We start from the raw sequence: 7,334 nt of genomic DNA on the forward strand, positions 1-7,334 counted from the left end.
CAGTGGTAAGATTAATGCCTTGGCTGGTTTTTGGATCTTTCACTTTCATAACATCCACCTTCTTTGGGTTTTAAGGAAACTTGTGGTCCGCTGGCTCATCCTCAATGCGCCCCTTCTTTAGAATGGCAGTCAACAAGCTTCCAAAATTAAAGTGTGTCCTTTTGTGAAACCTTGCTTTGCGTATTGAAGCATATATAACTGAACCAATGTTGATAGGAACATTAGTCATCAATGCATATACCAGGAATACCTAATAATACGAGACCTTGGTGAACTGCTTCCAAGGAATCAAGCTCGCATTGACTATCCTTAGCTATATGTGAGCTTCTTTGTTCAGAAAATTGTATGAGAAGGTATTGTGACGACTATTATCCTTGTGATAAGCGGTGTTCTCTGGTACTCAGACTTCGCCATCATAAACACATGGCAGTGAGCAAGCGTTCTTAATTCATTTGCAACTCACAAGATGGCTGTCTTTTTCTTTTGCAATTCACACTCTTATTCTATCAATCATCACAGCCCACATAACACAGAGAATAACAACTCACTTTTCATATAGCCTAACCTAAATTCTTCACTCATTCAATAATACTTCAACACATCGCAGTACTAAAACATCATCACATTCCGATACTATCATCAATATTATGATCAACAAACTAAGTCATGAAGCAACAGTTGTGCAACTACCATCGTAGTTATGAGTGGTTCACTCACACCTACAAGGTCTAAATACTACACGAAAGTACTTGAAAACTTCAACATGTCAATACTCACAATACATCATGATTCCTATTAACCCACCAACTCATATACATGTTAAGTGACAATTCACAACAATGATGGCTTCTATGATGATATTGCCTATTTTCTTAACATTTTCAAAATCAATTAACAAAACTATGATTGAGTTTCACCAATAATAAAATAGCTTTGTTTTTTACTAATAATTTCACATACAAAAATTCAACACCCTATTAAAATTACAAAACCAAAGGATTAAGAGAGAGACTTACCTTAACAATGGAGTCTTTGAAGTTTTGAAGGGGGCGTCACTGAGATGATGAAGCACAAAGGAGAGTTTTAAAGCTTCTAGGGAGAATTTAGGCTGAAAGGCATTAAGGTGAGGCAATTACGGCATGGACCTTTATTTAAAGGTTGGATACTAAGTTGGGTTAATCCAATTGGAAGTTGGGATTTAGGATTATTTGGACTAGGTGTGCGATGCATATCTTATTGCACATCTCAAAGTGTGCGTTGCATACGTTGTCACACAGTTGGGACAGTGAGCCTATGCAAAGAAGTGGGTGACACACTACCTATCACAGACATCAAGGTATATGTCGCATATGGGATAGGTGTGCAACACATATCTTATCGCACACATCAAGGTGTACGACGCATAAGTTGGTCCAGTGAGCATGTGCGATGGGATGTGCAGCACATTTTTGGTCAGACACATGCCCTCATTTTGCTTGGTATGGACCAATGCTCCTATGCTAAATGCTAAATTATTCCCTTACCAAGATTCAAGTCAAATTGAGCACCACACCCAATAGTACACTTAAAATCCGATACTATGCACAATATTTTTCATATAAGGCAGTGGGAAAGATCCATACCGTTGGGGCTTTGCCCCCACACCCCCATTAAGGTCAGTGGTGGGCTCTAAGATCAGGCATATAGGCTCAATCCCTATGCTACCACCACAGACCACATTGAAAATCACAAAATAGTTCGTACCACAAAACTTTTAGGATCGGATTAACATAATTCGAGTTATAACTCTAGCATGACATGACTCAAGCTTTAACATTTGACTGTTCCAACTTACCAAAAATGCTCCCTTTACTTGTACACTTACCACCTTTGATATGGCTTACTTTCAAACTGAGTTCAAAGTCTACCACCTCTCGAGTGCTTTAAATTCACCAACACTTAATAAACACAATTAAACATGATTAGAAGGGTGGGCTGCCTCCTACCAAGCGCCGTAGTTTTGGTCGTGGCTTGACTCATATTTATGAATTTTATTTACCATAAACAAAAGCAAACTAAAATCATGGGTTGCCTCCCATGTAGCACTTGATTTACTGTCGTGGCACGACTCGGCTATCTCAATTACTCAGACTTCATCGAGATATATGGTGGCTATACACTTTATCAAGTCTGTTGGCCTAATATATAGCTTCACGCTTTGTCTGTTCACCTTTAAGACACTTCCGTCTTTGTTTTCTTGCTCTACTACTCCATATGAGTAAACTTGGCTAATTTTGAATGGACCATACCATTTAGACTTCAACTTACTTGGAAATATCTTCATTCTCGAGTTAAAGAGTAGTACCAAATTGCCCTTTTGAAAATTTCATTGCAAAATCCTTCGATCATGGTACTTTTTCATCCTTTCCTTATAAAGGTCTGCTCTTTCATACGCATTGAGATGGAATTCATCCATCTCATTCAATTTTCCCAATCTTAGTTTTGCTGCCTCATCCCAGTCCAAGTTTAGCCTTCTGAGTGCCTATAATACTTTATGCTCCAATTCAATTGGCAGGTGACATGTCTTTCCATACACAAATTGGTATGGCAACATGGCAATAGGCATTTTAAAAGCTTTTTTGTATGCTCAAAGAGCATCATCCATCTTTCGTGACCAGTCTTGTCTATTGGCATTCACAGTTTTAGCAAGGATGGCTTTGATTTCTCTGTTCGAAACCTCCACTTGCTCGCTAGTTTGTGGGTGGTATGGAGTTGCCACCTTATGTTGCTTGACACCGTATTTTGCTAAAGCAGCCCTGAAAACTTTATTGCAGAAATGGGATCCCCCATCACTTATGATTGTTCTTGGTACCTAAAAAGGGAGAATATGTTCTTCTTCAGAAATGCTACAACTCTTTTTCCTTCATTGTCAGCCAAAGAAATAGCTTCTACCCATTTCGAGACATAGTCCACAGCTACTAGGATGTATTTTAGCCCATATGAGATTACAAACGGGACTATAAAGTCGATGCCCCATACATGAAATAACTCTACTTCCATCATTTTAGACATCGACATCTCATGGCATTTGGAGATTGATCCTTGCCTCTGAAATTGATCACATCTATGAATAAACTCATATGCATCTCTGCAATACTTTCTGAGCAGTACGGTCACCCACATAATGACCACCAACAGGTAAAGCATGGCATGCTTCCAAAATACTTAGCACATCTACTTCTGGAACACAACGCCTAATAATACTATTTGCACATCGCCAAAAAAATAGGGCTCGTCCCAAAAATAATGGGTCACATCATGAAGGAACTTTTTTCTTTGGTAAAAGGAAAGATTATCCGACATTACCTCACTTACCACATAGTTTGCGAAGTCAGCATACCAAGGTATCTGCTCGAGCTTCGCAGCTAGTATCTTCTCATCCGAAAAGGAATCATCAATATCTAACTCGTCCTTGATTGCTTGTTCGCATTTAAGTTAGGATAAGTGATCCGCCACCTGATTTTCACATCCCTTACGATCCTTGATCTCGAAGTCGAATTCTTGAAGCAATAATACCCACCGGATCAATCTTGACTTCGCATCTTTTTTTACCATCAAATACCCCAGAGCTATATGATCCATGTAGACCACCACCTTGGACCCTAGCAAATACGCTATGAATTTCTAAAAAGCATAGACTATAGCCAGGAGCTTCTGTTTGGTGACAGTGTAGTTCTTTTGAGCTCCATTAAGAGCCTTGCTGGCATGATAGATTGGATGAAATAATTTATCCTTCTTTTGCCCCAACACATCTCCAAGCGCCACCCCGCAAGCATCACATATTAGTTCAAATGGCTTCATCCAGCAAGGAGTAATAATAACTAAAGCCTCCACTAATTTTATCTTAATGCATTCGAACGCCTGTCTGCAGTCATCATCAAAAGAGAACTTGGCCTCCTTTTCAAGAAGTTTGCATAATGGGTTTGCAACTTTCGAGAAATCTTTTATAAATCTGTGATAGAATCCTGCATGGCCAAGAAACCTATGCACCTCTTTTATTGAGATAGGAGGATGTAGTTTCTCAATAACCGCAACCTTGGCCCTATCCACCTTAATACCTTTTGCAAAAATTTTATGACCGAGAACAATGCCTTTCTTCACAATAAAGTGGCATTTTTTTTAGTTAAGGACCAAATTAAACTCTTCACACCGCTGTAATGCTTGACTTAGATTTAGAAAGCTCAAATCAAAGGAATCCCCAACAACTGAGAAGTCATCCATGAATACCTCCAAGGTGTCCTCAACCATATCAGAGAAGATCGACATCATGCACCTCTGGAAAGTTGTCGGTGTATTGCACAAACCAAAGGGCTTCCTTTTAAAAGCAAATGCGTCATATGGGCATGTGAACATTGTCTTCTCTTGATCTTCAAGAGAAATGAAGATCTGGTTATACCCCGAATAACCATCCAAGAAGCAGTACCAACCCCTTCCTACCAATCGATCAAGCATCTGATCCATGAATGGCATTGGAAACTGATCCTTTAGTGTCCATGAATTGAGCTTTCGGTAATCCATACACACCCTCCACCCAGTAACAATCCTGAGTAAGATCAATTCATTCTTCTCATTGGCTACTACTGTCATGTCCCCCTTCTTGGGCACGCACTGTACAGGATGCACCCCTTTACTGTCTATGTCAGATACACCACCCCTGTATCTAACCATTTGATGATTTCTTTCTTCACTAACTCTTACATAGGTGGGTTCAGGTGATGCTGAAACTCAATAGTAGGGACACAATCTTCCTCTTGCTAAATCTTGTGCATATATATGTCGGGAGGGATACCAATGAAATCTGTAATAGTCCAACCAATAGCTCTCTTATACCTCTTAAGAACAGAGATTAGAGCTTTCACCTGTTGTTCACCCAGATCAGCAGTAATAATAATCGGTAGTGTATTTACACTACCCAAGAACACATACCTCAAATGACTGGGTAACTCTTTCAATTCTAACACCAGTGGCTCTTCAATGGATTGCTTCACCAGTGGTGAAGGTCAATTCTTAAGGCCAAGATCAAGCTTCTTAGGGGCATAAGAATACGACCCTATTTCTATCAAAGCACAGACAGTTTCTTTGTACTCTTTAATGTCTTCATGATCAAAGTTCATAAGCATTGCAGCTAACGGCTCAACAGCAAGCCGCTCTTCTATTGGTACTTCCTTCTCATCCTTATAATATACATCAACTTTGGAGAACACACTCATTTCTTTATGTTGATTTATTGATTTTCACACATCAAAATGCACCACTTCATCATTCATCCTAAATAAAAGCTCATTAGCTCGTAAATCAATCAACACGCTTCCAGTTGTGAGGAAAGGTCGACCCAAGATTATGGGCACCTCAAAATCCACCTCACAATCTAGAATTATGAAATACACAGGTAATATAAAGGTCACTACCTATACCAACACATCATACAAAATACCAATAGGTCATTTTACCAACCTATCAGCTATCACAAGTCTTATGTTGGTAGGTGTGGGGTCTTCCAATCCCAACTTTTTATAAACGGCTAGCGGTATTAGATTAATGCTATCCCCTAGATCACATAACGCCTTAGAAAAATCCAAGGACCCAATCATACAAGGAATAGTAAAAGCCCCCGGATCTGCCTTCTTCTACACCAAGGACCTTGTGGCAATGGCGCTGCAATGATGGAGATTATCCACCGGTTCGTAGCTTACTGCTCTTTTCTTTGTCAAAAGGTCCTTCATGAATTTGGCATACCCAGGCATTTGTTCCAGTGCCTCAACCAAAGGCATATTTACTGACAACTACTTTAACATGGTCATGAATTTGCTAAACTTCATGTCCTCGGCCTTCTTTTCCAACCTCTAAGGAAAGGGAGGTAGTGGTTTTGGGAGAGTTTTTTCCACTACTTCCTTTTCCTTGTTTTTCTCTTTCTCAAACTCATCAGTCTGCTGATAGTTAGATGTAGTATCATGAATAATCTCATCAGTTTTTTCAGCCTCTACTGGATGATTAGCATCTGCTTCGCCAATATTTTCTGCCACACTGTCAACCACAGGCTTACCCATAGATGGGCTTGCCAACACCTTACCACTCATGGTGGTAATTGCCATACATGAATTATTCTTTCTTGGATTTTGCACTGTGTCACTTGGTAGAGTGCCATCTTTCCTTTGATTAAATACTGTAGACAGTTGACTCATTTGCTACTCCAACTGCTTTATCAAAGTGGAATGCAAAACAACCAACTGATTCATCAAAGACAAATTATTTTTTACCTCAGCTACTCCCGTGTTGGCTGTCTCTACTCCCTTTAATAGTTTAGCCATCATGTCCTCCATGGACCTTTCCAGAGCTAGATGCAGCAGCCTCACGATTACCAGGAGGAACATATAAACCACTCCTGTCATTTTTGTTCTTCCAATTTCCTTGATCTCGATCCTTGTATCCAGATTTATCATAATAGTTCCAGCCTTGGTTTCCTTGGACACTGCCTCAGAAAACCTCCTAATTGTACAAGTAATTTGCTTCCTCTTCAGAATCGAAGTCAGCCCTTCCCTGTGATGCAATAGCTTTAACCCTCTCTGTCTTTCCAGATAATTGATGCTTAGTAAGAAGGTCCATCTGTGTCTTCATGTGAGCCATATCTCGGTCCCATTCTTCTTTCCTTTGCCTCTGTTCTACAATCATACCAATGGATATAGTAGATCTTTCTACCTCAGAATCCCTGGTATACCAAGCTCTACTCTTCTTTGTCATTCGATCAAGCATCTCAGAAGCTTCAGTAAAAGTAAGGTACATAAATAATCTACCCGCAACATTATCTACCACTGGCTTGGTAACCAAATTGAAGGCCCGATATAATATCTCTTTCAGTTGAAGGTTGTTCATCTGATGATTAGGACACTGATTTATCTTTTTCTTAAACCTTTCCCAAGTTTCATGGAGGGATTCAGTTGGAAGCTATCTAAAAGTAGTGATTTCATCTCTTAACTGTGCCCTCTTGGATGGCGAAAAGAACCTTTCTAAGAAAGAATATTTTAGTTAACTCTAATTTGTAATAGATTTGGGGTTAGCCCATTCAACCATAAAATTGCCTCTCTAAAAAGACAAAACGAGAACAGTTGCAATCGAATAGCATTTTGCCCAACTCTCTGATTCATAAATTACTTTTATGTTGAGATGAAGTTGAACAAATATATATTCGGGTCATTGCCTAAAAGTCCACTGAATAATCCCTTAAGATGCAATAACTGGATCATAGTATTTGTAATATTAAACTTGTCTCCGAGTGCTAAGGGTGAAGGAATAATATC

General features: G+C 39.4%; 1 non-coding gene across 1 annotated transcript; it reads left to right on the forward strand.

The window, feature by feature from the left end:
* The first annotated feature begins 6,907 nt into the window (after positions 1 to 6,907).
* LOC124890341 lies at positions 6,908 to 7,013 on the forward strand. The gene has a single exon (XR_007049110.1). It is a non-coding gene; the product is annotated as a small nucleolar RNA R71 (small nucleolar RNA).
* The last annotated feature ends 321 nt before the right edge of the window (positions 7,014 to 7,334 follow it).

Source organism: Capsicum annuum, unplaced genomic scaffold (assembly GCF_002878395.1).
Source record: "Capsicum annuum cultivar UCD-10X-F1 unplaced genomic scaffold, UCD10Xv1.1 ctg15867, whole genome shotgun sequence".
Classification (NCBI taxonomy): Eukaryota; Viridiplantae; Streptophyta; class Magnoliopsida; order Solanales; family Solanaceae; genus Capsicum; species Capsicum annuum.